Raw genomic sequence first — 11,633 nt, 5'->3', positions numbered from 1 at the left:
CTCTTACCCACTGAGCCATCTCACCAGCCCTTTTATTATTATTATTTTTTCATAACATTAATATTTATTGCTTTATGTGAATACTTCATTGAAAGCCCAAGCATTCAGTTACACACGAAATTATACGACTAAATGCCGCTTCACAGAGGCAGTGAACACACGACAATCTACCAAATCTACTTTACAGACATTTAAAAATTCTAAATATCAAAAAGTGCAGCTGAAGAAACAGGTATAAATTTGGTAGCCAGTTATTCTGACAGGGAAGTTATAGCTTGCATGACTTTAAATATGTGAATTTGAAAATATTGAGTTACAGAGTAGTAGCCATTGTACTTTGTGTTGATCTGAAAAATATAACACTGGCTGTTCAAGAAGCATGATAGAAAATGATAGATTGCCCATCTACCATCTGTCACTGTGAACTGTTCAATCAAATCAAAAAAAAAATGAACCTTGTTTTCATTGAGTAATGTGATTTTGCTATGTTTCCCCAGCATTAAATTGTATAAAGGGAAAGAGTTCTGAAGCATTTTTCTTCTTAAAGTTGGAAATCTATATTTGGTTTTCCTACTCATGAAACTCAAACACGTTAATGGGTTTAGTTCAGACTTACTCAAATAATTCCCCATTACCAGGCCTAGAAGATGTCATCCCCACAGAAAAAAGAAAAACCGCAGAGAAACCTCAGGTTAGGGAAAGTAAGGATTTAGAGAATTGATCCTTGTTCATCACAGCTCCAGGACCTCACCAGTGCTCTAGTAGTAGAACATCCTTCTTGAAGATACCACCTACTACAGGGAAGAGGGATTTCAGCTGTAATTTATCCTTGCATTTTGTAAAGTCCACAGTGATGAGGCATGCTCTAAAGATATTCCAAGCAAAGAACAGTCACTATCTAGTAGTCTTTATTAATGATGTAATTTAATAGTTAGGCATTACCTGAATGAAAAAAATGGACTAGAAGAGTAGACAGCTAACATCCACCAGTCCTCAAATAGTCTGGAGGCTTAGGATCCACAATATGCAATATTACAAATATTCTTAATTAATTTGTGAGACAAATTCATATAAACTCCTGATTAACTATTCTAGTTATTTTTCTTGTTGCTATGACAAAATACTTGACAAAAGACAACTTAAGGGAGACAGGGTTTATTTTGGTTAATGGTTGGAATTTGCAGTCCGCCACAATGGGGAAGATGTGGAACAACAATATAAAGTGCCTGATCTTTTTGCATATATAGTCAGGAAGCAGAGAGAAATGGATGCTGCTATTCCACTCTGTGTCTTCTTTTTATTCAGTGCAGAGTCATAGACCATGTAGTAATTCTGCTCACATTTCAGGACAAGTCTTCCCTCATCAGTTGAACCTGTTTCGAAATGCCTTCACAGATATTCTCAGAGATTTGTCTCCAAGTTTGTTCTAAATCTCATTAAGTTAACAATCAAGATAAAGCATCATAGGCACCTTTCAGTGTTTGATATGAACCAGACCTTAAATGATTGTTGTCCCTCTAATAGTTAATATTGATTGGCAACATCTCAGGATCTAAAATCATCAAGGGGATGAGCAGGCCAGTGAGGGATTATATAAATTACAGCAATTGAGGTGCCAAGATCCTCCTAAATGTACTTGTCAATACAAACTTCATAGGCTGGCATCCAGGACTTCATAAAAAGGAGAAGGAAGCTGAGGAACAGCATTGACGACTCTGCTGCCTTGTGAACTGTGAGCCAAACTTAACAATTTCTTCTTTAAGTTGGTTTTGTTGGCTCTGTTGTCCTAGAAACACAAAAACTAACTAATATAGTCCCATTTAATTTTCTTCACATCCCAATAAAGGAGAGCAGTTGCTATTCCTGTTTTTAAATTCCGAACTAGAAAAGATAAGATGATTTCTCAAGCACCTTATGAAAGACACACTTCATGACTGGGACACTGGGTAAGTGGTGGATACTGGTGTAAGTGCAGTTCTGACTATACAATCGCACTTTAGAAAGTACAAAGGTACTTTCTGTAATGATTGGGATGGTCTGGCTATGCTATCCAATAGAATACTCCATAACTACGAATGGCTGATGAGTTCTTTAAATATGATTAGTGCTTCTGGAGTTTTCATGCTGTTCCATTCTTAGTTCATTCAAACTTAAGTCATAATATCTACATGTATTTATGCCTATTGTGTTAGAAAACACATATTTTAGCCAGGCAGTTGTGGCACATGCCTTTAATCTCAGCACTTGGGAGGCAGAGGCAGGTGGATTTCTGGGTTCGAGGCCAGCCTGGTCTACAGAGTGAGTTCCAGGACAGCCAGGGCTATATAGAGAAACCCTGTCTTGAAAAACAAAACAAAACAAAACAAAAAACCCCCATATTTTTAGAACCTGTTTTTTTAAACTATATTTTCATAAAGCACTATGATTCGTGTATGAAGAAATGATTCATAAGTGCAATTTCTTCTGTGGTGTTTTGTTATATCAGAGTCTTAGACAATGGAAAGACCATTTTGGTTTGCAGAAGTAGAGAATGATGTTGTGCAGAAACATGGGCCACTAGTCAGTTTTCCAACACTGTGAAAAAAGAACAGATAATTAACTTGAACTCTGAACTAGTATCTTTTTGCTTATGGTTTTAGAGGTTCTAATCTGGGGTCCCTTGGTTCTGTTGTTGGAGTCCTGTGGCAACAAGCCTGTGGAACAAAGGTGCTTATTTGTTAGTATCTGTAAGGAAAGGGGTTGCCACACCAACATCTCCTTCAGGTGAATCCTCACAATGCTCTAGCTTCCTTCTTCTATTCATGATTACTCCAGCAATAGGTTCTGGAAAGAGAAACACCATTACTTTATCATAGAAAAGAGAAAATATCAAAAGAGCTATAATACAAATAACCTTTTAAAACACATAGGTAATGTACAGATTAAAATATAAGGAAAGCTACAAGAGTGTTTTGAGTTTTAAAGAGCCTGTGTTCCTCTCACTCTAGGTCATACAGCTTGTAAGCAATATTAAGAACTTCATTCTGTAAGTCTCCCATTCCTTGTAAATGGGAGCAATGACTAGAAGATGAAATATAGAATGTGTGTAACTTAGGGTATATAGTATACAATCAAAGATAGTTTTTTGGTGGTTATTGTCTTCTTGTGCTTATATTAATTTGGGTAAAAGCAAATAATGGATTGCATCACCATGTAAATATAACTAGTGAAATAAACCATAAGGGAAGACTACTATTAAAAGTGTGAGCATCATGAAGGAGAAGGAGGAGGAGGAGGAGGAAGAGGAGGAGGAGGAAGAAGAAGAAGAAGAAAGAGGAAAGAAAAAAAAGAAAGAAAGAAAGAAAGAAAAAGAGAGAGAGAATCAGGAGCAGTGAGCAGTGGAGTCTTCCTGCTCACATTAACCACAGTAAGAGCAGCTTCATGCCCAGCAGTAGATGGCCAGCAGAAAATGAACTCAATGGTATTTTTGTAGACTTTTTGTCTAATATTGTCTTATCTGGACATTTTCTTGTCTTATTGGTCTTTTGCTTGTATATATAGTTTATGATTTTGTAGTTTTATTTTGTGTGTGTGTGTGTGTGTGTGTGTGTATGTGTGTGTCTGACTGTCTACCCACTTCTCTTTGTGTGTGTATACATTTTTTTAAAAAAATATTGTAGTTCCTCTTTTTTATTGTTTTCCTTTTTTTTCCTGTTTTCTAAACAGAGAGTGAAAAGGGTGCGCAATTGTTGGGAGAAGGAGGAGAGGATCTAGAAAGGGCTAGGGGAGGAGAAACAGATCAAAATATATTTTAGGAATTTTTTTCAAGAAAATATTTAAACAATCAAAAACAGTAGTAGGCAGAAGACAGTATGGGCTGAAGATATGGAGGTATGAAAATAATGGATAGATTCATGAATGCTAGGTAGTCTCAAACGGACTCCAAACCATCATGTTCAGCAACCTCCAAGAGTTTGTCAGGAAAGCAGGTCACAGTTCAAGCTTACCTACTCTGAATCCCTGACTACCATAGTCTCTGAGGAGTACATGAACGTGGGAAGAAATTACTGTTGGGGTAAAGTTCAAGCTGAGCATAATATAAGCCTGAATTGGATGGGGACATTTTTTATGAAAACTCAAGTGTACTTGTCTTGACTGAGTTGTTTGGGGAGTCATTAAAATTTGCCAAGGGACTATGTTTTATGAAAATTGTATAGGTAAGTGTGTTGTACTTTTGGGGAAAGGTGAGTTTAATGTAAATTTGGCTCTAAAAGTTATGTCTGTTCCAATTCATAAAAGAAAGTGTATGTGTGTACGTGTATCTGTGTGTGGGTATGTGAATCTGAGTGCAGATACCTTGTGAGCCATCCCACATGGGTGTTGGAAATCAAAGTCTGGTCATCTGAAGGAGCTCAGGGTGCTCTTCTCAGAGTGCTGTCTCTGAAGCTCTTCGAGGAAAGCCTTTGCAGTAGACTTCTGTCCTTTTCTTTTCCATCTCTTCCCCCCCCCCGTTATCTTTATTCACCAATTCATTAGCATCCCCTCTATTTTCAGCTAAAACATATACACAGCGTATTAATTTCATACAATTGAAAGATAAGTTTTATTTATTTGCTATCAATTAAGCTATGGGTCTGAACAATGCTCAGTTGTTTTGACTGCTACCCCTTTGACTAAAGAGGGATCGTAAAATAGAACCATTTTCAGCACTGTGAAGAATCCTTCAGACTTATTGGTTAGAATAAAAGGGTGGCAAAGGTTATCAAATGTGTGGTTGATGATTTTCTGGCCTATAAGAGAGAATGAATGTGTGGAAGGCAAGAACTATTACAAGAGGACCTGCTAGTTTACTTATGGCCTAGCAATTGTTTGGCAAAAGTTTAAAATTCAAAATTAACATATAGACCAAACACATTATGTTTAAGAATATATGTATATACATATATTCATGCAGTAACAATTGAAAATAGATCATGAATTTGGAGGATAGCAAGCAGAAATATATGCATGGTTTTGAAAGGAGAGAAGGAGAGGGAGAGATATTGTAATTCTAGTATAATTTCAAAGCACTCTACACTAATTTGTTGCTAGATGTGGTAACATGCAACTGTCAAATGTGATTTCAGCACTTGGGAGACAGAAGCAGGAGGATCAAGAATTTGAGGATAAGCTGTGTAATGAGTCTTCTATCTCAACCAATCACATGCTAAGGATGGGACCCTTAAGTAGAGTACTTAACAGAGCCCCATGTGAGAAATATGAAAAATAAAGCTACCTAATTTTGAGGACTCCCAACCAACTGTCATTGTGTCTCATAATTGATTTTAAACCAAAGTCATTTGTAAAATATAACAGATTGAACAGGACATTCCTGTTGCCAAAAATCTCTATGTTTCAACATTAATTTATGTATGAAGATTGCTACTTTCAATAACTAGATTTTACAGACTGTAAATTATTTTCGTTTAAAGTGAACTTGTCCAGAGGAAGTATTTAAGGTCATATAGTCTATGACCCACAGCTTTAAACAGGAAGTTGGCTCCATGGGTCATATTTTAACCCTATATAACATGGAACATCCATTGAAAATGTTCGAATACGTTATAAAGGGTGTTCATAACTTGACCTGATAGTAGAATACTGTCTACAATCTGTATATAGAAAACTGTAGAACATGTCCAGGATCAGAGTTGAGGAGGACACAACATCTGTGCCAACACCGGAAGTAACTGGGACCAGCAGGACCAGGCATACAGAAACTCCACCAGCCCAGTGGCTCAGGTTCCTACCAGTCGCACAACAGCCAGAGGAAATTCCACTCCCAAGCGCTCTAACACAACCAGGATCAGAGGTGAGGAGGACACAACATCTGTCCCAACACTGAGAGTAACTGGGACCAGAAAGACCCAGGCACAATGGAACTTTGCCAGCCCAGTGGCTCTGGTTCCTTCCAGTCCCACAACAGCCAGAGGAAGCTCCACTCCCAGGCGATCTAACATGCCCAGGATCAGAAGTGAGGAGGACACATCTGTCCCAACACCGGGAGTAACTGGGACCAGCAGAACCCAGGTACTCAGGAACTCCACCAGCCCAGTGGCTTGGGTTGCTTCTTGTCTGTCTGGGCCGGACGGTGCCCTGAGCAGACAGACATTGGGCACAAACTCTACAGTCATTTCCAAAACACCTAGAGGAAGCTCCACTCCCAGGTGCTCTAACAAGCCCAGGGTCACAGGATCTAAGAATCACAGGATCACAGAGACAGTTTGACTCTGAGGAGTTCTGACACAATCAGGACAGGCTCCAGTCTGATTTAGCAAGGGCAGGTAGCACTAGAGATAACTAGAGACGTGAGGCAAGCGTTAAGAATATAAGCAACATAAACCAAGGTTCCTTGGCATCATTAGAACACAATACTCCCACCATTACAAGTCCTGGACACACGATCATACCAGAAAAGCAAGATTCAGATATAAAATCATTTCTCATGGTGGTGATACAGGACTTTAAGAAAGACATAAATAGCACCCTCAAGAAATACAAGAGAACACAGGTAAACAGCTAGAAGCCCTTCAAGAGGAAACACAAAAATCCCATAAAGAACTACAGGAACACACAACCAAACAGGTGAAGGAAATGAGCAAAACCATCCAGGATCTAAAAATGGAAATAGAAACAATAAAGAGATCAGAAAGAGAGACAACCCTGGAGATAGAAAATCTAGGAAAGAAATCAGGAATCGTAGATGCAAGCATCACCAACAGAATACAAGAGATAGAAGAGAGAATCTCAGGGGCAGAAGACACCATAGAAAACATTGACACAACAGTCAAAGAAAATGCAAAAAGCAAAAAGCTCCTAACCCAAAACATCCAGGAAATCCAGGATGCAATGAGAAGGCCAAACCTAAGGATAATAGGTATAGAAGAGAGTGAAGACTCCCAAGGTAATGGACCAGTAAATATCTTCAACAAAATTATAGAAGAAAACTTCCCTAACCTAACGAAAGAGATGCCCATGAACGTACAAGAAGCCTACAGAATTCCAAATAGACTGGGCCAGAAAAGAAATTCCTCCCATCACATAATAATAAAAACACCGAATGCAGTAAAGAAAGAAAGAATTTTAAAAGCAGTAAGGGAAAAAGTCAAGTAATATATAAAGGCAGGCCTATCAGAATTACGACAGACTTCTCACCAGAGACTATGAATGCTGGAAGATCCTGGGCAGATGTCATACAGACCCTACAAGAACACAAATGCCAGCCCAGCCTACTATAACCCAGTAAAACTCTCAATTACCATAGATGGAGAAAACAAGATATTCCATGACAATGAAATTTACACAATATCTTTTCACAAATCCAGCCCTACAAAGGATAATAGATGGAAAACATCAACTTAAGGAGCAAAACTACACCCTAGAAGAAGCAAGAAGATAATCTTTCAACAAATCCACACAAACCTAATTCCACCTCTTACAACAAAAACAACAGGAAGTGACAATTACTTTTTCTTAACATCTTAATATAAAAATTATTATTACCAACATATCCTAATCAATTGCAATCCAAAAATACGAAGAATTAGAAATTTATTGACTGTCATCCAATGGTGTCTCTAATTTGGCAATTGGAGAAATACATCCAATATTATATAATCCATATACACTTTCAGCTTGTTTGTTCCTGACAGTGTCTTTTTTTTATTAGTTATTTTCTTTATTTACATGTCATATGATTTCTCCTTTCCCAGTTTCCCCTCCAAAAAACAAACAAACAAAAAATCAAAAAACAACAAGAACAAACTCCTGTCGCCTCTCCCATCCCCCTGCTTGCTACCTGACCGTCTCCCACTTATTGGTCCTGGCATTCCCCTACACTGGGGCACAGAACCTTCACAGGGCCAAGGTCCTCTCCTCCCATTGATGACCGACTTTGCAATCCTCTACTATACACATGCTGCCATAGCAATCAGTCCCACCATGTGTACTCTTTGGTTGGTGGTTTAGTCCCTGGGAGCTCTGGGGGTACTAGTTTGTTCATATTGTTGTTCATTCTAAAGGGCTGCAAACCCTTCAGCTCCTTTGGTCCTTTCTCTAACTTCTTCATTGGGAACCCTGTACTCAGTTCAATGGATGGCTGTGAGCCTCTACTTCTGTATTATCATGACAGTATCTTGCTGTGTACAACATAATGGTCTTGAGATCTTGCTTCTTCTATCTCAGCCTCTTTATTAGTAGTATTATTTATTTCATGTTTTTACACTATACTATGGTTTTCAGAACAGCTTACATGTTTTAAAAGTATTTATATACCCAAAAGAAATGTAGATAATTAAATTGGGAGGGGTCTTTTAAGAGAACAACAAAGAGTGAGACTGAATGCTTTGCTTGACATTTGTAAGTCTTGTATCAAGTTACCACAGTAAGAGCCAAGATTTTAAGATCTACTAAATACAAAACAAACAAACAAACAAATACACTTTATATATTTATGTTCGTTTAAGAAACTATTAGTAGTGATGTAATATTTTCAAATATACAGTTAATATGTTTGGAGTTATTTAAAATTTATATTGAGAAAAACGTTTATATTTTCAGTATTGCTGTAGACAAGCACCTACATAAGACTGTTAAATTGATTGTTGTTTTATATCAAACAACCTTTATAATTCTCATTTTTATTGTTATAATATTTGATAAATTTTAAAGAATAGGACAAAAAAGATATTGTAGGTATTGAAGGTGGGTCTCTGGGAGGAGTTGGGGTACAAAAGGGAAACAAGAATGTGATTTAATTCTATTTACTTAAAAAAATGTTTTTAAATGTTAACAAATTCAGATAAATTGAAATCATGTAACTTTTCTCATTATAATGCAATAAAACTTAAAAAAAATGAGAAAAAAGTAAACTGTATACAATTTATATATTGCACAGAATGAACTTAACACCCTCAAGAGTTTCTTCTGACTACATATTTTCTAGTTCATCGTATCTAGTAGAAAGTAGAATGAATTGCTTTCATAAAAGATTTGAAAATAAATTCCATAGTTTCATTGAGAGTTATAATATGGTCCTTGCTAATGTTATCATTGAAATTTACCAAGAAGTCTTGGCATTAAAGGGAGTATTTTCTTTTTAGTATTCAAATAATTTTAATGGAGCCTTTTAACTTAAAATACCTTTTGAAATAAGTCACATAGACATAACACAGAAAAAACAACTGTAGGTACTTATTTACTGATTTATTGGTTTTATTTGATGCATCTTTGGTGAAGAATGAAGCAATACAATAAAAATAGCTAGGAATCACTAGTGTCTTAGGATTTCACTAGCTCCATAGCTCTTGCTCAAGCTACAAATCTTTGAAGATTATATTTGGTCCTAGATAATATAAAACATGGATTTGTGTTCAGTGATTTGCCTTACTGTGTGAGATGTCTCTCTTTTTGGCTTGAGATCTTTCACTGTTTTAAAAAAAGAAGACCTGGGGTGTTGCACTATATTTTCATGTATCTGGATCTTATAAGATGTCAATTCACACAAAACTTTTGAAATCTCTCTTATTCAGTGTCAAAAGATATGTATATTCATATGAGGCATATAGTATCCAAGTCTCTGAAGTTATTGTCTGGAACCAAATAGAATAAATAGAATTTTGACCAAATTGTTTAGACTGTAGATCTTTAATTCACCAAATTTTTATTTGCCAAACTACTTCAAGTTTTACAGAACCATGAAAACTGGAATGAGAAAAGTGAGTGAGGAAAGTAGACTGCGGTTTGGGATCAGGTCAAATTAACATCAACTGCCATACTCTACATTTCCTCAGTATGAGAGATTTAAGTTTTGAAATCAGTATTATAATTGTTTTGGTCAATTTTTATTGAGCTTACCATGTCCATTCAGTCTCAGCTCAGAAGCCATACCCTTGACATTTTGTCTGCTAACTTCAGGAGGAAATAGAAAACGTACTGACCTGGGCAGCAGCAAGAAATGGGCAAGCTGTGCCATAGGTCAGACAATTCAAGAATATATATTATACATACATGCATACATACATACATACATACATACATTCACACGCATACATAAATATATACATGCATATGTACATACATATACATAGAAACACACATATATTTTTGTTTATTGAGCGTTAACTATGGGCCAGGCAGATGTGATCCAAAATGTCTCACCTACATGATCTGGTTTTCTATTTTTACTGGTCCTGGGAGTTGGCTGCTCCTACTAGCTTCCATTTGAAGATCACAGCTCAGTGGTTCTCTCAGCAACTTTGCCATCTACTTCATAAACATGGAAATGGACTAATATATTATTCTTAAAATTATCAAAGGCAAGATAATAAAGAATCCTATGATTAATAGCCATTAATCAGAATGCCCCAATCTCTGAGAATTTCTTTTAATCAGTATTTTACCCATCCTGTAGCATATTACTCAAATGATGGAGTTGCATTTTAAATTTAATTATTTTAAGTAATGTTGCTTCAATCAGCATTAGAACTTTTCAGTTGTGGTGTTAATTCATGATTATCATCTGCCAGGCTTTAATCATTTGGCTTATATAATGAGCTACCTGCCTCCATTTGTTGAGAGTAAATGAATCCATTCAATATTCACTATGTACTTCTGTGCTAGGTGTAAAGGGGTACAGTTGTGGGATACAGAGTCCTCCTCAGAAGAACTTATAATTTTATAAGGAAAATCTTTCATTCATTTATAATAAAACAGTTGCCACAAACATCTATTTTTTAATCTCTGCAACAACTTTGTGCAATGTTCTCACTCCCATTCTGCAGATTGTGAGACTAGGACTAAGCGAGATTGGATGGCTTGCCAATCCTATCTAACTAGTAAAGGAAACTGAGGATTTACACTCTCAGTTTATCAGAGCATTCCATTTTCCATGGAACTTGATCTGCTCAGAGCACTAATGCAGAAGGAAATGCTAAGAAAAATATTGGAATCATACTTCAAGTGTGATTGCATACCCACACTACTGCATCCACATTGTTTCTTTTTTCTTTGTTTTCTCATTCTAGTCATAATGGATAATTAATAGGACATAGATAGGATGTAGTGAGCAGTTGACTAAGGCATAGAAGCAAGTTGGATTATTTCATATATTTACTTACATGTTGTAGATGAAGAATGTTTGGCAAGTACCAAAGGACAATTAATGGAATTGTTCCTAATGTAGTCTGTTGCTAGGGAAACAAATACCTTTTATATGGTCTTAAATCATTAACAAAGATATTTATTAGAAACAATAATGTAAAAGCATTTTTTTATCGTTCATTTTACTGAGATTTTGGCTGACCTTTTAGCCTTTCAGCCTTTCTTTTTATTACTAAGTTTTCCAACATTGTCTCGAGAATTATACAATGATGTGTCATAGAAATATTTAAAGGTTAAAAACAATTAACCAAATCACACCATCCTGATTTCCCATTAGAAAGGTAATAGTGGATAAAAGGCTTGGAAGAAATATCTCTACTTAGGCTTTGGCAAAACCTTTCTTCCCATATTTCATGAAATTTTAATTGAAGTACTACTGCTGGAGTTAGAACTTGTCTGTACCCCCTGCCACACACACACACACACATGCACACACACACACACACACACACACA

At 36.4% G+C, this 11,633-nt stretch overlaps 1 protein-coding gene across 6 annotated transcripts in view; it reads left to right on the top strand.

The window, feature by feature from the left end:
• Nucleotides 1-11,633, top strand: part of Enox2 (ecto-NOX disulfide-thiol exchanger 2) — a 289,193-nt gene that overhangs the window by 106,349 nt on the left and 171,211 nt on the right. The window lies entirely within an intron of this gene.

This window comes from Mastomys coucha, chromosome X, assembly GCF_008632895.1.
Source record: "Mastomys coucha isolate ucsf_1 chromosome X, UCSF_Mcou_1, whole genome shotgun sequence".
Lineage (NCBI taxonomy): Eukaryota > Metazoa > Chordata > Mammalia > Rodentia > Muridae > Mastomys > Mastomys coucha.
The sequence above is the reverse complement of the archived record's forward strand: the minus strand, read 5'-3'. Positions and strand labels throughout refer to the sequence as shown.